The sequence below is a fragment of the Camelus bactrianus genome, chromosome 25 (assembly GCF_048773025.1).
Source record: "Camelus bactrianus isolate YW-2024 breed Bactrian camel chromosome 25, ASM4877302v1, whole genome shotgun sequence".
Lineage (NCBI taxonomy): Eukaryota > Metazoa > Chordata > Mammalia > Artiodactyla > Camelidae > Camelus > Camelus bactrianus.
This window is the reverse complement of record NC_133563.1, coordinates 77,261-98,995: the sequence shown is the minus strand read 5'-3', so window position 1 is coordinate 98,995 and position 21,735 is coordinate 77,261. Positions and strand designations below refer to the sequence as shown.

General features: G+C 41.2%; 1 protein-coding gene across 16 annotated transcripts in view; it reads right to left on the bottom strand.

Annotated features, from left to right (window-relative positions):
- LOC141574964 (trafficking protein particle complex subunit 9-like) overlaps positions 1-21,735 on the bottom strand; it is a 147,852-nt gene that overhangs the window by 80,134 nt on the left and 45,983 nt on the right. For all 16 annotated transcript variants that reach the window (XR_012502123.1, XR_012502126.1, XR_012502127.1 and 13 more), the window contains 3 exons: positions 15,494-15,679; positions 12,779-13,003; positions 5,995-6,118 (listed from right to left, as the gene is read on the bottom strand). The gene's annotated coding sequence lies outside the window, so the exon portion shown is untranslated. The remainder of the gene's footprint in view (positions 1-5,994; positions 6,119-12,778; positions 13,004-15,493; positions 15,680-21,735) is intronic.

Sequence of the window (21,735 nt, the reverse complement as noted above, 5' to 3'; positions counted from 1 at the left end):
TCCCTGAAACATCTCAAAGAGAGATTTTAAAGTAGTAAGTTTCATTTGGCATGTTAACTTACATGGGAAGTATTGTCAAATGAATAATAAATCTTCCTAGGTTATATTGTATGAGAAAATATTATTAATATAGATATTCTAGAAATTATATGGACTCCCTAACATTCTGGTATATCTGAAATGTTACCAGTCATAATTCTGGTTATTGTGACCAGGTTTCTTTATAGATTACAGTGTAATGTTGTTTAACCTTGCTGTTAATTCTGTTGTCATTTATAGGCAGGTAATTGTTTTCTTCTCATGATTTTGCAAAATACTCTCTCTTCAAGGAGATTTACTGATTTCTAATAAATTTCAAACTATAGCACTGAAATAAACTGGGTAAGAAATTTTAAAGGTCTAATGAAAACTCTGATTAAAAGAATTAGTTACGTGGGACTGAGTAAACTGATGAATATGGTTACAATATTTGATTTTGTCTGAAATACTACTGGCTTTTAACCTGTTTATCAGACATAAAGAAACTCTTCTCCTTAAACTAGTTATGATTCACGTCAATTTGATAAATTATACCTATGTAAGCAGACTTAGAACAGTTATCTTTTCTCTCTATCTGATCCCTCAAGAGACTAAAATCTTTAAGGTCCCCAGTAGCTCTATGAGATAAATTAGGAAGATCGTCTCCTAACAGGTATAGGAACCTCAAGGTATTTTAAGGACTTCAAAAAGAAAAGAATTTACCTAAATCTGTTAGGCAGAAATCTATGACAAGCCCTTGACGGGGCTTTCCCGGCCTTAGCAAACCTTATTAACATTCTAGCTTAAAAGTCCTTATTAAAAGTTCCAACACAGCCAATTTAAAAGAGCCTATATGATCAAATAATCAGACTTAACTTGTAAACAAATTCACCTTGATTTGACTATATTTGATAAAAATGAGGGAACGTAAGAGAGAAAAAGATTATATTTTAGTGGATATTAAATTCTCGTTTTGTTAATTGAGGTCTATATTTAGTAAGACACTTCCCAGATCATTCCTTGCTGTCATGTTACATTGCTGCAAAGTTTAATTGAATTATTAAAAGGACACTGTATGTTTCTTTCTGAAGCTTAGTAATATATCCTTGGGTAAAGATCCAATGCCCCATGACATGCGGCCAGGGTATTATACATACTGGAACAGGCATGACTTAAAAAACTGTCTCCAACATGAATGGAAGGACTGTATCAGGTACTCTTAACTAGACCATACACAGCAAAGCTGAAGGAAACTGACTTTCAGATTCATTTCCAATCAGAAAGAGCCCCTGCAGTGCACTGGCCTATAGAGCACTGCTCACCTTAAAACAATGCCCAAATGGAGAAAAAGCTACCAGGCCAGGATGAGAAGACGACGACATATGAGGTAGACAGCTGACCCAAGACACCAGACCAGGCCTGTATACCAATTACTTTGATAATTTCTCCTACCTTTGATTATGAACTACTCCAATTGTTAAGTTTATGGTAAATTACCTATGTCTAGTACTTCTGTGTTACCTTGGTGGGTTTCCCTACTCCAAGGCTCTAACTAGATAGCCCTCAGAAACGTTATTCTAAAAAGGAAATTATAGTTCTGTTTAGGCCACTGTTGATCTTACAAGGTGGGAGACCTCACCTGGCCAATTAATACCTGCTCGAAGCCTGACCATAAATACGAACTTTCTCGTAAGATCACTCAAACTCAGTCAGAAACACAAGAAAAATTTGAACCCAAAAATATAACTTCTTGACTATTAAATTCTTAATCGTGACTTTATTAACGTTACTAGCTGTATTACTTATATCCTGTCTATTTTATAAGATTGTTTTCTCTTACATTTCCCAAAGTGTAGCTAGGCCTACAACAAGATTGATGATGTCAAATCATATTGAAGAAATGCATAAAATTTATAACCCTCCATAAAATAATTATAACAGTGTGATTCTAGGTATGGGAATGAGCAACGAAGGGTAAACATTCCCTGGATCATAACAGACTAGTAAGACAGGCCATCCAGAGAACTTTTAGTATCAACAGGGCCTGATAAAAACACCTAACACCTTGAATGGCAGGTCAGAAGTTTCTTCAACCTGAACTAGGAATGAGCCTTCATAGCACCTTGGGACAAAATTGGTCATGAAATGTCTCTCAAAATATTGGTTGAATTTAGGACCAAGGGGGAGCACTGTGAATGAAAATACTACAATGTGAATGAAAAAAAGGCAACCATGTCAGTAAACAAAGAATGCTGAAACCAAGTCATCAGCAGCTGCCACCATCTCCCAGGGAGTACAGGCCTATAGCTCAGCCTAGGCAGCCACTCAGAATGGTGCCCTCTGAGGGGACTCAGAATAAGAAAGGACAGAATACTGGCCCTAGATAACTAGGTGCTTGTAAAAGGAATGAATTCAATGAGCCAAAATGTTTACTTCCTCCCATACAAAGAAAATCACTAAATTCTTGAACTTGAGATGCCTGGATTTCTTTAGATAACAAGCAATCTTTTATTCTTCCAACTCCCTGGTCTTTGTTGTAAAGTTCCTATATAATCCTAGCTCCTCCCCTACTTCTTGGGAGCAGTCCCTCAGACAGATTTGAAGGCTGTCATCCCGCCTCGAGTCCTCCCGCCAAATAAAGCATAACTCTAAACTTTCAGGCTACACATTTTTTCAGTCGACAAGTCCCAGAATAGACACAACTCATCAATTCTGTAATGGAACACACTGGATCAGGAACCAAAAGCATGTTCTAGTCCAGAAAAACTACGGGACCCTCTTTCTTCCTGTCATTATACAGTCCCACCAGAACTCATTAATTTACTGTCTGCTCATCTGGCAACCAAACTCAGAGAAGAGTCAACTCAGCAGAGTGCTGTGCTGGGGAGAACACCCCGCAGCAGCATGGCGGGCTGCCTGACCTCCCGCACGATCTGCTGACCCCTAGTGTCCTCCGTGGAGACCAGGCCAACAAGCTGTTCCCAACAGCTGCAAAGTCCCACACATTAAATAAAAGCATTTTATTTTATACGATATGTTACGTATATAACCATCTCTGAAGACAGCTTTGCAAGAAGCCCAAATCTTCAACATTAATCTGCAAAGGCAAATGCTGCCCCCAAGGGAAAACAAGTCTTAAAACGATGCTAAGGCCTCCAAAGTCCTCTCCAGGACCATCAATCAAACTGCCTGCAGGCCTGCAGCTGCAGGCGGCAACATGTCTGTTGTCAAAGCAACCCCTTCCTGCCGTCAGGTGCTATAATGACCCTCTACGCCCTCCCATCTGAGGGTAAGAGCAGCCAATGCAGAACCTTGCAGGGAAGCACTGACAAGACTGGACACAGAGGATCAGAGCTAAACTAAGCCTTTTGATGACACGAGCTTTTCACTGTGTCATTTTACAGATGAAGATATATAGAGAGAGGTGGGGTGATCTTGCTCAAAGTCACACAGCTAATAAGTGGCAAAGTCTGTAACCCAGCTACACCCTCCGGTGTGACGCCCCTGCTGGGACACCCACAGGGTTCTCTCGTGCCTGACAGACCAGTCCTTTACTCTCACTCATAACCCACCACAGGTTCTGACACTAGCCTGCCTTTTCAGCCTCTTCTCCCTCTAGTTTCTCAGGAACAAGGCTGCTCGGGACACTGTGTGACTTCCGGCTCCCCAAACCCTCCGGGCTCAGGGTGGTCTTGCCTGTGCACCCAGCACCCTGCTCAGAGGCTCTTCCTCCCCTGCAGGAGGACGTTTCCACTCTCCGCAGGGACACCCCCTCAGGGAAGCCCTCTTTTCGCCCTCAGCATGGCAGGTGTCCCAGGCCACATCCCGAGCTGCCCATTAGGACTGCGGGTGCCCAGGTTTGCTAGTCAGACCAGCAGCCTCAGAGCCAGTGTTTGTGCCATGGTCACCCTGCAAACCTACTGCCCGCCACACAGCCCCCAGCCAGCAGGTCACCTGGAAGTCGCAGCAAGTGCCCCACCCAATCCCGAAGTCTCTTCATTTGCCAGCACCAATGATGAATGATCTCCAACCTTTGGTCAGTTTTGCACAAAAAGGCACATTCCACTGTGAAGCAGGGGGTTTTCTCTTCTGCTCCCCATCCTTACTAGAAACGTCAAGGGAAGCCAAAAGGCCTTTTCTCAACCCTTTTCTGATGACAACCTCCCACCCACAATATTCACATGCTCAAGAGCTTTGGGTCCACTTGGTTTTGTTTCCCATACACTAAGTGGATCAAAACACTGCGGGATTCTTTCTCTTTTGAGAGTATTTGTTTGTTCTGAGTTTATCGGCTTTAATCACCTTTTGTGTGTCTCTTCAGTGTCCCTAGCAGTTGCCACTTCTTACTCCCTTCAGCAGCCTCCCTCCCAACTTCTAGTCTAGGAAATCAGCTCTGATGAGGGGCCCGGGGGCAGTCACAGAAGATGGAACTAAGGCACAGAGAGGCGACATAATTTGCCTGAGAAGATCAGCTTCAAGCCCCAACACTGTGTGTCACGTCCCTCTGTTTAATTCTTATGCTAAACTAGTTAACTTTTTATAGATTATGGTTATAAACAGATGAGGTATCAAAATACATACAAGGACACACATCAACTCTATGATGTTCATTAACTCCACTATTTTGTTTCTATTTATTTTATTTCTGCTAAAAAAATTAGGAACCTCTGCAGTCAATATAGCAAAATGTTAATGGGTTTTAAATCCAGAATGTAGAGGCGTAAGTGTATCATTAATCATAATTATTTGTATGCTCACAAAATGATTTGACAGTCTCTCTCCCCTCCCGCTACATGCTACTGGCTCTCACCTGAGCTCCCAGACCACACATCGAACAGCCTTTCACTTTAGGCACAGCTGAACTCATCAGTTTTCCCCCAGAGCTCCCTCTGCAGCTTTCCCTCCTCAGAGCACAGCAGGACCATCACTTACATCATTAATCCATCCAGAAACCTGGGCCTAACTCCATCCTACCTTCACAGACATCATTCATCCTTTCCTTTTTACCATCTAAACATGCCTAAAGTCTGTTCGTTTTTTCCCAGTGACTGTCCCACTGACTGTCCCACCGCTCAGGTGGAAGCCACCAACACTGCACACCTGGACTCACGAGTCTCCCAAGTGACCCCACAGCCGCTCTCCCATACTAGACACAAATGGGATATTGTCACTCCCGTGCTTTTATGACTCTTTTCAAACCTACTGTTCTTAGAAGAAACTCCAAGTTTTTCACCTGGTGAAGGTGTTTGCCATGAAACTTTGAGCTCAGGAACGGCAGGACCCCCCTCCTTCTTGGCCCTCCCCTTTCCCCAAGGCCCAGCCCTCTCACACTCAGCCCCACCCTCTGGCACAGCGCTGGCTCAGGAGAACCTGCTGAGCTACACCAGCCTGTATTCTAACCCTGGTCTTGAGTTCTTAGCAAACTGCTTCACTTATCCATACAAATCCAAGGTAGATTAGGAAGATTTTAGATGTTGAGCTAGACTATTGATTTGGGGATTTTGCACTAGCAACCTGTAAGTACATGTTCTAATGATTCTGTCTTCTTAAAACCACACCCAGGTTTTAGTAGTATTTGTGGAATGTCTTCGGAGTAAAAGGGACTGTACTTTAACGGACTATATGTTTTATAACATGAACAACCCGGACAGGGTCACAAATGGAATCGTCTCACAAGTGACAGAAGATAGGTGAGAGGCACAAAGCAACAGGTCTCAAAGATGGTAAGAGCAAAGTTGTTTCGCCAACCCCCCAAAAATTCCTGAAAGAACCAAAAATTCTGAATTTTGAAAGTAAAAGGCTATCATATATAGAAATAAAATAAATGATCCTCTTCATCAGTGTTTCAAGATCTGACTCCAGATATTTTAGCAGGCCATACTGAATCCTAGCACAGAAAAATCAGATGGACTAGTGATGAGTAAGTTCCAGGAAAACGGCAGTAATTCCTCCACTTGTGTAAAGACATACACTCACCTGCCGAAGGTGCGTGTAGAACGCATTCTGGAGAAATTCGGAAGCTTCCAGGGTCCGCTTCTGAATGGCAAGGACACGGACAGCTTGGGAGCATGCTTCTAACTCAGTCACCGGCATTCTTACACTGCAGGGGGAAAAGGAGGTCCTCAGTCGAGAGCAGAGATATTCCTGTCGTGTCTCCCAGGCCGCGCCTCGGGGACTCAGTGCCCTGCAGCAGCCCGGCCCCAGGCGAGGACATGCAGCATGGCCCACCCAAGCAGGAGGGGCACTGTGCTTGAGAAATCCCATCCCCGATGGGGGCAAGAGGGGCTGGTGGGGTTGAGTGAACCTATAAATGCCCACAGAAATATGCCTGCATTCATTCAAGTGATACAAGCAAGAGTAGCAGGCTATTTAACAAAACTTCAATTTTCAGTGGAAATTTTGCCATTCCTTTCCACTTGTCCCCTGCACTCTGAGACAGGCTTAGGCTCTCTCACACCTGCAACTCTGAAGCAATAGTTGTGAAGTAATTTTACTTTGCTGCAAGTGTCCTCGCTCCCCGTGTCACTGTTTCTGTCCTCTCTTAACACAGTTGGATATCTTCCTGGATCTCTACCTGAGTTCCTTTCTCCTCCTCCTCAGATCCTGAGATAAAGGACAAGTGAAGACACATGACCAGAAAAGGCACTGTGGACTTGACCGAAATCCACAGTGACCCCCTAAGTGAGTGCTGCCCACCCCTTACCTTCGATTCTCAAGGTTCTGCCCAGGGTGACATCCAGCCCAGAGAGGTGGCCCAATTAAAAGCTATGTGGCTTGGGCACGGGGACAGGTACAGGAGCTGGTTCCGGGGCCAGGCCCCTCCCCACGTCTGCTCCCCTCTCCCCCGAAGCCCCGCTGCCAAGCACTCAGGCTCCGTGATCTGATGTCCTTCTCTTCTACTCTATTCCAAACCCTTTTCCTTTTCCTTTTTTCCCTAATTATCCCCAGCTGGAGTGATTTTTCAATCGCAGTATCTAAAAAATTTCCTGCAGACGAAAATGAGCTCTCCAGATATCAATGCCCATATGCTGGCTCCTGAAGAGAGCCGCTGGCTAGGGGGACCCTCACCAACACTCACGGGGCATCAGACATGTTCCAGGGTCGGCCACCCCCAACAAGAGTTTGCTGTGACCCCTATGCCCGCACAGCATCCCTGCTCACAAAAATATAGTTGGCCCGCTTATCGGTTATTAAGAAGCAAAAATACAAAATTGCTCATGTTTCTTACTAAAATTATCTATGAAGCGGAAAAGGGAATTGTAATAGAAAAGTACAATTTTGACCCCATGTTAGGTCTGTTCCTTTGGCTTTAACCCTGTGCCCTGTTTTCTAGGCTCAGACTTGCTATCTCTGCACCATTTGTAAAAGAAAGTTGATTTTAGACTGAAATATCCAGGACAGCCTCTTCTCCTGGCCGTGATCTTGAAGGATGCTAACTAATCTGCACTTATGTAGAGATGGCAAGTTGCAAAATAGAGAATAACTTTGTTTTATTTTTGGAGGTTTTACAGGGGCAACATGATTTGATCCACATGGACAGCTGCAAGAACAGCGGATTCAAAGGACAAGCAATTCATACAACAAGAAGTTTCCAACAACCAACTGCAGCCCCGCCCCTTTTTAGTATAAAAGGAGACTCAATTCTGACTTGGGGAAGATGGTTCTCCAGGACATCAGTCTGCCATCTTCTGGGTCTGCCAGCTTTGCAAATAAAGTCACTATTCCTTGCTCCAACGCCTCATCTCCCAGTTTATTGGCCTGTCATTCGGTGAACAGAATGAGTTTGGACTCGGTAACAAAATGACTGCATTGGAGGTAGTATGTCTCCACTGTCTCTTCGTTTCCAATATGTAACATGCACATTATTTATGATCTGGTGCAAATAATTCATCAAAGACAACCACAAAAAGAAACTATACTCACCCAGCTATCAACACTGAAGTCAAAACCTGTCAATTTTATATGCTGTTTAAGAACACAACCGAAAAACCTAACATGGGGAGTCGATTCCACGGAAATAAAATTATTTCTACTCCTTCAAAACTTTTTCTTTTCTTTTCTATTTTATTTTGTTTTGCTTATTGAAAAGAAAATAAAAGTCAAATAATTTTATTTCACGTATTTTTGTTATAGCTACATAATTTAAATACTACAAAAAGACTTAAATTGCAATAAAAAATTGTTCATATATTAGTATAAAGATATATACACAATCAATGGGGATTAGGAAAGGAATGGACATTTACTAAAAATCCACTGCAATCCAGTCTTTTACAAGCATATCATGGAATATAAGCTCTATTATCCAGGGAGCCTCACCCACATTCTCACTACTGAGTCCCTTAGTAATCAACCACTAAGTCACCAGCATAGAACCATGTGATCAGTATTTTAGGAATAAATGAGGGAATTAGCTCATTCAATTCTAAAACAAAAACCCTAAAATAAATACTGAACTTATTTACAGATAAAGAAAATTTGTCCCCAAAAAAGTAAAGTTTCTTCCTCAAGGTCACAAAGCTATTAACTGGTAAAGGTAAGATTTGAACTAATCTGCCTGATTCTAAAAACTAAGGTGGAAATCCCATTCGACTGGGGAGTGTCCAGCTGCACAGCCTATCACCCTATCTTTGTTCAGAGCTGGCCTTAGACAGCCTGAGACAGCACCACATTCCTGTGGAACTCGAGGGCAAATGATAACAATAAGGATTTTATATCCAGCAGTTTCTTAGGTTTCATGTATATAAAGTGTCAGCAGGTCAGCAGAAAATCTCTGGGAACCATGAGTGGGTCCAGACCTTTTTGCTGATTAGAAACTCAATCTATCAGGATAGAGTGACCTTCCCATGAGAGGCCACATGGACATAAACTAAAGGCAGCTGAACAATGGAAACTAGCAAGACCCCGGAACTCAAGCAAGGATCCCTGCCATCCCCCACCCAGTTGCCTCTTCATCTGCGTGGACATGAAGACAGAAGACCCGGGTTCTTGTCCAAGTTACACTATCATGGATTCTCACCCATAAAAAGTTACGACTCTATGCTGTCGTAAGACCTTTCCAACTCAAATACGATGACACCAATATCTCAGCAGAATATCTATGTCTCCACTTCCCCTCTTCTAATAGGAGACTATTTCTGTGGACACAAAGCAGAAATCCAATTTAAAAAACCATGCAAGAAGCCAGGCGAATTTCTGCTTAAGAGACTTTGCTCTCACGCTCAGTGAATGAAAACTCAGAAAAAGTGGTCCTTCTCCCTCAGCATGTGGGAGGTAGCCTGATTGTGTGTGTGTGTGTGTGTGTGTGTGTGTGTGTGTAAATCAAATATAATCATGTCTGGGACGTGTACAGATTATTTTTAATTTCACTGTAATTTCATGGGGATGAGCCAACATTTAAAGTAATTTGAATGTAGTGTTCTGAGACAGACTCAGTCTCTTTTGGTGGAGGAGGTGAAAGGGGAGAGTAAAGGAGGAAAGAGGTAAATGAAGCAAAGAAGTAAGAATACTGCTAGGGAAAGGCAAGATGTTAATTTTGTTCCTCATTGCATCACATACAAATTAGGGACTGGGTTTCCCCCAATGTCTTATCGAGCACTGAGTTGCAGAAGAAGAGGCGACAGCCCATTTCTCACTGAGATTGTGACTGTACGTGGCATCTTATAGACACAAATCATTTACCCTGATCAAACACTCTAGCAGCAGGCTGTAATTCTCCTGTTTTGAGAGACAAGAAAACAGGAGTTCAAAGCGGGTAGATAACTTGACAAAAGTCAGAGGACCAGTAAACAAGAGAGGATGAATTCAAACTCAGATCTGAATGCAGAGTCTCATCTTCCCACTCCCAGGGCTGGAAAATCCTTAACACACAGGCTCCCCAGCTCCCCTGCAGTGTTCCTGGCGCCAAGCATTTCCCATGGTAATGGTCTCCAGTTCTCACAGACACAGCGCTCTGTGCAGCCAATGACCTTGATCAGACCTTGATCATCTACCTGCCACGCCCACCAGGCTTCACCATACAGGCAGGAAAGCTGGCTTTCAAGTGCATACAAAGCCACCCTTGGTCTAACCTGGGCTCTTCTGCAGCTTCTCCAGCCTAAAGGCAGCCATGAAAGTGCTCACAGTTTGTACGTGAGCCACACTACCTCTCTCCATCTGTGTCCCCACCTATACTACTTAGCTATGAACATTTTGAGAATCTTGGAAACAAATTTTTAAAAACAGAAAAGAAAGGATTCTGGAACAAGTACTTAATACTTACAATTTTAAATGACAAGTTACAAAGTGAGTATTGACAAACCGAATCTTCCTTTCTAAATGTCAGTTTTAAGCATTTAAAAATATAATAGCAAAAAATTCTCACTTACAAAATTAACAAAAACATAAACAATAATCTGGAATAAATTCAAAAATAATGCCCATATTCTAAATGAACAAACTTCAGGACTGTACTGAGGGTTAAAGAGGTATGAATGTAGAGACATAAACATATTGCATGGAGAAAAGCAGTTTTGTAAAGATGTATGTTCTCCTAAGAATAATTCAAAACTTACTAAAAAATCCCATGAAAATTCCAATCTGATTTTTTTTTAACTTGAACAAAATATTTTGGAATTCTTCAGGAATAATAAAGTCATAATACTTGACAATAAAATTTGGGATGGAAGAAAAGAATCAAAAAAAATCAGACTGCAAGTTATTAAATAAATTTTTACAATATGTAAGATATGGTGCTGGAGTAAGGAAAGGAGATTGACAGAAGGGAACCATGAGCTCAAAAATAGACTCTAGTGTATGTAAGTATTTTGTGCAGGTGGGATTTCAAATCAAAGAGAAAATTATGAATTCGATAATTGTCCTGGGACAGAGAATCACCTGGAAAGAATAAATTCCATTCCTGTCATAATGACCACAAGATAAATTGCAGAGAGTGATGTAAATATTAAAAAGTACTAGTAACAGCAAATACAACTCTTTGCTCTTATTAACTCAACTTCTCCTCACTATAACATGTACTATTATAATCTCCATCTTAGAGATTAAAAAAACCTACAGAAGAGATTTATTCCATTATAAGAGAGTATTTCTAAGAATAATGTCAAAGATAAAACCCATAAGGAAGACATTTACTATCCTAAGAATAGTTTGAGCCACAACAAAAATCAAAAAACTTCCTGAACAAAATGAAAGGAAAGAAATGACAAGAATAAGCTCTGTGATAAATGTTGATGAATTCACGAAGTTAATTTTCATAACATACAAAAAGCTGTCACAAAGCAACAAGAAGCTCCCTCACTTAAATGTGGGCAAAGGACAAAAGGAATCATTCATTTTAAAAAAGTCAAATGGATAATGACTGAAAAATGCTCAAAACTTCACTGGTCATCAAATGCAAACAAAAACAATGAAAAAGCACTTTTGCTTATCATATTGGCAAATATTTTTAAGATATTCTAGCTAGTGTCCATCTGTGGGAGAACAAATCATGAGCGACTTTTTCAGAGGATGACATATCAATGGATTTGTAAGCTCTGAAAAACGTACATACACACTGACTCAACTCCACTTCTAGGAATCGTTTCCTTTAGGAAAAAAAATCAGTCCAAAAAGATGTACCCATCAGGGCATTTACACAGCACTGTTTACAAAGGTGGGAAGAAAAACTGAAGTGAAATCATATCCAGCGATAGAGAATTGGTTACATAAGTAATTGTGCATTTTTTCATTCCCCAATGGAGAAGGAATTTCTAGTCACTTGAAAGGAGTCTGTGATGAATGTAAATGTCACATCCAGGGACTAAATTTCCAGAAGCCTTAACTAAAGGAATACACATACAAGATCACAGGAATGTCTGAACAAGAAGGATGCAACTCAAACATTCTTTCTGACAGTGGAAAATGGAGAAAACTTAACTGTCCACCATCAAGACAATGATGCCGTAAATCAAGGCGAGCTGCGGGCACTGAGGGAGCCGGCGTTTCGCCGTGGTCCAGGGCCTTGTCCACAGCACTCTCCAACCAAATGTGTCCGTGGACAAGAGACGACACCCGCACATCAGGAGACCCCTCCAATCTATCTGAAAGGACCGGGTGAGTCTGGAGTGGGAGGACGTCCATGATATACCCCTGAGTGAATAAAGCGAGCTGCAGAAAAACATATAGTATGGTCTCATTTTTAAATAAAGCATATATACACACACCTATATATTGATTTCTCATATGTGTATATATATGTATCTCATAGGCATAAAGGTCATGAAATATATATACGAAATTTTCAACAGCTTTTACTCTCAGGAAATAATGGGAAGGGAGTTAGGGGCCTTCCTGTACCACCACAGTTCTCTTTTCAGTATTTCAGTTAAGTATACTTGGAATTTAAAAGTTTATTTAAGTCCGAAGTAAAATGGACGATGCCTCCATAAGACAGAATGCTACACTGGTCTTTAAAAATCATGCCAGGGTAGATAGAATATTGTAGAAAAACATGTAATAAGCCGAATGGAAAATGGAGGTCTACGAACAGTAAACAGGGACAGAGTGCTCACTGGTTTTTATGACAGAGATGATACACACTGACGAAAAGAACAGAAAATAAATGTTAAATTGTTAATTATTATCTCTGAGTAGCGGGACCAGGATAGACTCTTTTGCCCCTTTTTTCAGACATATTATATTAAATGCACATTATTTTTTATCTGAAAAAAGCATTTTTAGACGTGTAGTACCACGCAGTGGGGAATAATACATGAATACTTACAGAAACAAGTAACTAGGAGACACCGCAGCAGCGCCACACAATGTAGAACGGGCAATCCTGATTAACACCGGTCAGTTACATAAGGATCCACAAAGTGAGAGCACCTGCTGTAACAGGGCGTGGCCCCCTTCTATTTGTCAGTTGTGTCTTCAGGGCTGAGGCAGTTCTGAGCACAGCCAGTGTCAGTTCCGGTGTCTGGATGGATGCTACTGGAGGTGAGGGCACCTGCAAGCAGAAAGGAAGAACAGAAACCATCCTCTGCCTTTTCTGTCTTGTTTCTTTGTTACTTTAAAAGAGAGGCATAAATAAGATAAACTGTGTATCTCCCCTACTGAAATTTCAGTAATGAAACCGTTTTTAAAGGCTTCAGAGCTTATATTCTGTCTATAACTGTCTTTTCAACAAAGCATCATATTTATTAAATGTTAATTGACTCAGTTAATTAACTCCCTGTTGAAACATTCAAGTAAAGAACATGAAAGGCCTTACGTAAAAGAACCACACCTGCAGTGACTAGCTCAGCTGTCTTGACGGTAATGCAGTCAGCCCCCACCATCCTGTGGCCCTGAGCTCCTGATGCTGGTAAGAGAGCACGCTGCCGCCTCAGATGGAGAGATACTGTAAAAGCATTTTTTGAACTCTACAGTACTGACAAAACATAACTGACAAATCCCAGGCTCCTTTGAAGCTGTCATTTTCGGTTTCTGGCCAACCCCAGTCAATGAGCAGAACCACCCCATTCCCGAGTCATGGGACTCACGTGGGAAGAAATTTTGTAGAAATTTCCAGGTACAGAATGTAATCAACTATATGTAGAACTCTGACAAAAGAAAAGATGAAATACTCTGATGTTGAAGACACTCAAAATATTCTCCTAAGCCTTAGTAGCTGGAAAGGCTGGGCTTCTCCTCAGCCATTATTTATTTCACAGCCAGTGAGCATCTCCCACAAACCCTGTTTCCCTGTGTCTGCTGGGAGCCTCAGGCACACTCTTGCTGTCGATCTTATAAGTCACAGGGCAGACGCGTGTCTCTCATGCCTGCCACCCTCACACAGGCTCGCCTCCTAGCCTCACTGTCTGAAGTTGGCCCCATTTTCTCACCTGTTTATTTGGTATCTGTTCTTCTGTAAGCTGCCTGAAATGCTTTTTGGAGCAAGTCAGAAGAATGAGTGGGTAGAGAAATGGACAGTTGGACAGGTGAGAGGTGGGCAGACAGACAGAGAGACTCCAAGGAAAGGGGAACAAAGAAAATTCCATATGCAGAACACTCTTCTAGTCAGGGAAGAAAACCGCCACGGAGACGTGTGAAGAGGCAGGTGGCTTAGGGCTGTTTCCTGGATTCCATGAAAAGTCCCACCAAGAGAGAGGGTAGAACTATAAATAATAAAAGAAAAAAGCATGCATGCTTGAAAAATATATCTACAATATGTACTTTGTAAAGAATAGATTCAAATCAGCAGGGCCCAATTACACAATCCTTGGGTATTTACAGAAATGAGAATCCCATCTCCAAACCAAAAGGCATCCCTTCAGAGCACTGAGAGTCTACACGGTGCTGTTATAAAGCCTTCACCACAAAAGCTATGCTCTCCTGCACTTACGAGGAACGAGCAGCTGTGCTCGGGCTGCCCACGCGCATCATTTGCACCCTACAGCACCTCTACGGGGAAGGGACGCCTAGCGAGCCCCATCTCTGCAGGACAGAAAACAAGCCCGGGAGAGGCTAAGCCGACCTACCAGTTCTCCATCTCACAGGACTGGTCACTCCAGAGCAGGACTCGAACTCGGACCCACGTTTGTAATCACGGTACTACCGTGCTTTGCATGCTTTTTGTGTGTATAATACATTTGTTTCTGGCATGAAAGTATATTTAATAAATGATCGGTTGTCCTGTCTATCTCATTTGCTCACAATCAATCTTTATAATGTTGAATTGTACTCTTTTTCCGTGGAGAAAGGAACGGAACGAGCGGGTGTTAGAATGAGGTGGGGCTCAATTCTTTATCTGTTACCTCATCTCATCCAAGTCCCCAACCAGGGAGAAGGAGCAAATGTTTTCTTCATCTTTTAAAGAGAGGGCTCCACTGATGGTGACTTAACTCCAAAACCAAGTCTGGGGAAAGGGCACATTCAGCAACCAGAGCATTATCACCTGTAGGAAGGCAAAAACAGCTCACGGGAGGGCTCATGGGGTCACCCTGATTTAATTTCAATCGATAAAACAATAATGCACTCTAAAAATACTAGCATGCAATGGATTGGCTCTTTCTTGACATCTAGCAAGTTTCCACAGCCCACATGTAAAATTATCGTGAACCAGTGAAAGGAAGTGTCTACAGACAAGAAAAATCAATGCCACAGGTAAACTGAATCCCAGGCTGGAGGAAAGGAAGAGAAAGGGCATAGTAAAGAAGTGGGGAAAGGCTGGGGAAAAAAAATCATCACACGGACTCTCAAGCATCATCCAACAAGCATATAATCATTCGAGAGAGAGAGTTACTGAGGTCCTATTCTGTGCAAGATTGTAGAGCGGGTGAAGCAAGAGCGCAGCGACCATGGTGGCAGCAAGTGGCGGGGCTCAAATACACTTCTGATCCCGGTACCTGGCACACTTGTCCTCAGTATAAAGGCAAAAAAAAAAAAAAAAAAAGTAAAATAACTCTGAAAACTCAAAGCACTGTTAAAAAAAAAAAATTAAACAAAACCTAAATACCTGGAGAGACAAACCACGCACATTGCTGGATCAGAAGACAGCGCTCTTGGAATGGCAGTGCTTCCCAGAGCGATCCGTATATTCAACGTGGTCTCGATCACAATCCCTGCGGGCTCCTCTGCAGAAACTGACTAGCTGCTGCTACAATTCATATGGGAATTCGAGGGTCTCAGTAACCAAAACGTACTTGAAAAAGAAGAACAACGTGAGAGGACTTGTAATTCTCAATTTCAAACCTTACAACTCTATGTCTAGGTGAGATTAGAGGCCATTGTGAAGTTGTTACTGTGTTTATCCGTATTTTCTAAATTCTCTACAATGAATATAACTGTTACAATAAGAAAAATAAAAAGTAAGGTATCTTTTAAAACATGCACACCGATTCATTCATTGGGAAAAAAATATTTTAACTATAAAGAGGTAACCAAATATCTAGTGAAAAAGGACTACTTAAAAACAAGTGTGTATTTACATTTTTCATAAATTGAAAACTGAAAAGCACAAATACATCAAGTTTCTAGGGAGACCGATGCAACATATTAATAGTTATTTTCAAAAATTCTAATTGAACAATGAAAACTCAAGAAAGGGAAAATCGCAATTGACAGCCAACTGCAAACACATGGAGAGCAAAGACCTAGAAATCACAGTTCCTTTAACTCTGATACTAACTCAATAGAAGAGGAAATTCCTCCCTGTGGGGACAGTGGAATCCCATGCATAAGACAGGATACACAGTACAAACTGCACTAGAATCTGGGGTGATTTTCTTAGAAGAATTCTAAAGTGACAACATTGCTGAAAAACTATAAAAACACTGACAGACAGATTAAAACACACAGTCATATATATTATATAGAAACATATGAAGTCTGCTCCCATGTTGCATAGAAATACAAACATATTTGTTCATTTATGGGCACTGAATATTTTATCCCAGGTAGAATATTTCAACTAAAACAAATAATCAATAATACACACCTCTTGTCAAATCTACTTGATAAGGTACTCTGCTATGTAACCATAATGTGTCTAAGATAGATCTAAAATTAGTGAAAAAGATCTTTGTATGGTTTCTTGAACTCTTCTCAAAATTCCAAGCTTAATTTTAAAATAGATCTGAGCAGTATTTCTATATTAACTTTTCCCTCGTGAAATGAACAGCACAGTCTGTTGTCAAAATTCTGTCCTTACAATGATTCACGAGCACTGTATCCTAACAAAACTGCTGGACAGCAAGGCACTATCCAGACACTGTGACCAAACAAATGAAACACAAGGAAGACAGTGACCCTATTCTGGAGGGCTTACCGTCTGTGTCAACTCTGGGGTTTTTATTTGATTGGTTTGATTGGGTAGCAAAATAAAATCAATCAAGTACTTTCTTCTTTAAGCATTCTGTAAGTCATGACTCTGTTGTTAGTGTCATGAGAAGGAAAGACTAAAGCAAGACTTCATTAGGTCAATTAGCAACAGCCATCACTGGGGAGTGAGTAATAAAGAAGTTAACTGATAGCAATGCTTCTGCCTACATGAGACCTAAAATAAACCTTACACTGATCTCTTTAAGGAAAATGAGGAGATGAGGCCCCAATGAGAAAAACAAAAACTACCAAGAAATCAAAAAGGTAAAGACTTTTTCATTAACGATTCCAGGAAGGAGTGGAGCATGGTGGTGAAGAGCACAGATGCTGGGGACAAACATGAGGGTCTGAACTCCCACAGCACTGGGTAGCTTTGACACTGATAAGTCAGTGAAATTTTCTGCATCCCAGTCTCCTATCCATAGACTGGGGACAACAACAGCACCCGTCTCCTAGAACGGTCCTAATAATTAAGTTATTTTATATATAAAAGTTTAAATAAAATACCTCAGATATTAAATATTACCCCAAAAGCACAAGGAAAAAGAAAACAGAGATAAATTGGAGTTCATCAAATTTTAAAACTTTGCTTCAAAGGACACCATCTAGAAAGTGAAAAAACAACGCGCAGCAGAAAATTTTTTCAAATCATTTATCTGATAAGGAATTTGTATCTACCAAAAAAACAAAAACAAAAACAAAAAGAACCTCCTACAACTCAACAATAGAAAGGCAACTTAATTAAAAAATGAATAGAGGATCTGAAAAACATTTTTCAAGGAAAATATACAAATGACCAATAAGCACAACGAAACGATGTTCAATATCATTAGCTGTAAGGGAAATCAAGTCAAAACCACTAGGAGAAACCGCTTCACACTCACTACAATAGGTTATAATAAAAAAAAGAGTAACAAGCACTAATGAGGACACAGAAGATGCAGAGGTCGCAGGCGTTGCTGGTGAGGATGTAACACAGCCTGGCCACTTTGGAAAAACGCCTGGCAGGTCCTTAGAGAGTTGAACATTTGGTTTCTGAATAACCAGGCAATTTTGCTTCCTGGGCACACACGTAAGAGAACTGAAAACAAATGTTCACATAAAAACTGCTACAGGAATATTCACGGTGCCATTACTCATCACAGCCAAAAAGCAGAAACAACACAAATGTCTATCACGTGATGAATGGGTAAACAGAGGGGCCCAGCCATACAGAGGAATATTATTCAGCAATAGCAGAGCATAGAGTACTGACCCAGGCCACAAAGTGGACAAATATTGAAAACGTTACTCAGTGTGAAAGAAGTCAGTCACAATAGATGCTTCCACTTACATGAAGTAACTCGATTTACATGAAATTTCCAGCAGAGGCAAACCCACAGAGAGAGAAAAGTGGCTCCCTGGGGCTGTGGGAGGATGGGGAAGATGGGGATGTCTGCTTATGCGTAAGGAGCTTCCTGTTGGGGGGATGAAAATGTTCTAAGATTGAATGGGATGCACAATTCTGGGCATAGAGTAAAAACCACTGTACATTTTAATGGGTGAATTGTTATTAAAACTGTTAAGAACAAAAGCACCTCGGGCCAGTACCTTCCCATAGTAAATGCAAATTGCTAAATTTTATTACAGGAAGAAGAAACTGCCCTCAGCATGAAAGCAGGAGTTCAGCAAATGTGAGTTAACCGAAATTGGACAAGAGCATTTCACTTGAAACAGTTGCTGAGTGTACACAAAATATTAAGACATGACAAGGAAAATCAGTTTGACATCACGAAGAAGCATTCTGCTTCAAATGCAGATCAAGGATTCGGCAAGCCCAGCTGCTAGAAATGACCAGAGAAGAAACCTGGTTCTTTAAACAAGCACCAGAGCCAACAAGGAAATAGTGGTGAGGAAAGCAGGCGGCCGAAAATCTGGAACAGTTTGTTACAAATAATTTCTCCACTGAAAATTCAAAAATAAAATGAAAGTGATGTAATACTGTGTTGACCTCACGTGAATGGGCTTCCTCCGGTTCTCGACAGTTTTGTAACCCCGAATGAGAGACTCAGGAGAATCAGAATGGCTCCTGGGAGTCCCCAAATGACTGCCCACCAGCACGCTGACCACCATCACATCTGCCAGGGTGGAATTGCAGAGAAGAGACCAACTTCTGAAAGGCACAGGAAATATTGACAAGGGAAAAAAAGGCTGATGTCAGTCTTGGGACAGAGGCCCTGAGAGCAGAGGCCAGAAGGCTGCAGGTGAACTGGAGTGGCCCTGGGGCAGGAAGGGACCACGGGGGAGCAGATCTCAATTCTCTTCTCTCTCTCCCTCGGGTAGGAGAGATAAAGTCTCCATCCTTCTCACCTGGAACTGTGGGTTCTGGCTGGCAGAAGTCTTACCGACATGGAATGAATGACTCAAGACTGTGGAAAAAGGAAAGAAAGCGAGAGGGAGTAGGGAGCCAACTCCAAGAGCCTCTCAAATGCTCCCATATTTATTGTGTATAATCAAAGAAAATAGTCTTTAACAGTTGTGTGATAGTAAACAGGAACTTGGGGAAACACAGGATGAGACAGAGATTGTAGAATCCACAATGAGTAAAAAGGCTTAGTTTACCTTTAGGGGAGTCATGGGGAGAGGGGAACAAGATACATTTTTAGATATGTGAATTACAAAGCAGACCACCAGACCAGCCAGGTCCTTGTTTTGGGGATAATAGACTATCTAACAGCACGCACGCCCAGCATTTATAGCTGAGGGCCTGGGTCATTGCTGTGCAATGAACAGAGTGCTATCTAAAACCTCAAATATGCAAGCAAGGCATTGTCTCTGCTTTTTATGGCAAGGAGACAGGAGTGAGGATGCACAGGTGCTTGCTTGAAAGCAGTTACTAAGCACACTTTTTCTTCTTAAAGTTGACATGGGTCTGGTGTCTGTTAACTTTGTTAACCCAATCATGGGCTATCACATGGAACCATTATGGAGGACACCCTAGGATGACAAATCCTGGCTCTGGGTCTTTTCCTGCCAGCGTCGGCCATTCCAGCAGGGTCTAGACACATCCCTGAATAACGATCCCACAGAACCACCCAGACTCTTAACTCCTGGTGCTTGGAACTTAATTTTAGCTCTACACACTTAACATAGAAAAGTTTCAGAAATAATAGATATTATATTCTTTTTATATCTCATCATAGAACTGATTTTTCTGATTGCTCTAAGCTGCTTCTACTTGGTAAGTCACCTAATTCTGCAGGTGAATTCAGTACTTTCCATTGCGCATAACTAGACAGTCTGGGCCCTCTGACTTCTATTGGTCAAATAAATACCGATACACCTAATTGATTTCATTGTTCATCAATTTCAGCCTGGAGGTGAGGGAGTGTCACTCTGTTCCTCAGCCCACCCTCTACTCTATTCTCTTCAGCAACTCAGGCCTCCTGAATACAAAACGTAGCATCTGTTTCCCTTGATCTACACTTTCCACAAACGCAACAGGAAACATCAGCCTAGAGAATGAATTCAACACAAATGTTAAAACAAAAATCTACAAACCTGAAACAACTCCATCTCCGAATCATGATACACAATGACATGAAAGTAAGGGTGTCAGGTACAAAGCACGCATGAGCCTGACCACCTCATCTCTATTCTTCAAAGGAAGGAAGGTTTTCATGTTTTTTTATTATCATTCTTTGTCATTGTTTCTGATTAAGACAAAAAATAGTTTATGAAATAATTAAGCACTGCAATAACAGATTTTCGCTGTATCAATTACAGAAGGCATTCAGAGGGGATAGGAAAACCCACCTATGTAAAAAATGCAAAATTTCTTCCCCTGTTAAGAACACGTATACAAAATGCAACAGAGAATTCAAATTCATGTGAAGAGGAGCAAAAGCCGCAGAATCAAACAAAGTCATTACTATGAGTCAATTCAAAATTCACTGGACAAACATGCTCAATGCATTCAAAGAATTTTAAAGGCATACTGCAAACCATTCACTTAATGATCTACAGGCTAGAGGAAGAATTTCCCTCTTTAACAGACAACAGAAATCAATAGGTTGCCCCACCACACGAGGACCAAACAACAATCAGGTTTTTAACAGTTCTGATAAATCAGCATGTTCTAAACATCAAAATCCAGAAATTTTAAACATTCATTCACACCACAATGAAACAAGCACTTAAAAAAAAAAAAACAATAACCCGAAGAAACTAAGCACAATTATCATGTACCTGGATCAATGGGAACTTCTTGTAACCCTGGAAGAAAGAACAGGCTATAGCCTTTTACTTAAAAAATAAAACTACATTTAAAGATAACTGCTAAAACACATTTCATCATTCATGTTGCCTTGAAAAATCTGAGGCACTCGTATCTGATCAGAAAAGCAATTCTGAGTAATAGTATGTTACAATTCAGTGCCAGTTTGCTTTAGTAGAAAAAAGGAAAGCTACTGTTTCTCATCCTGCACAAAGAGTAAAGAACCTTCCTGCCTCTATCTCCTCCTATTTTCTAAGCTCATTCTCCCCAACCCTTCTGAAACAAGTATGAGAACCTTTTATTCCCACCAATATGCCAAATGACAAAAGAGTATCCATTTTTTTGTATAAATATATGCCTACACCTTGAACTGGAAGAGAAAGGTATCAGAAGGCTATATGGAACTTATTTCTACCTTCCTGAAATCACACACACACACACACACACACGTTCACAGAGACACAGACATGTACGCACTGAATTACTGGGCAATTCACAAGCTGAGGACTTCCAATTTATAGAAGATAACTTTGTAGTTAGTTTAAAATACAAAACTGTCAGCTTTTGAAAGCCTTCATCATCTGCTAAATCATCCAAATATCAACGAGACCCAATTAGCCTTC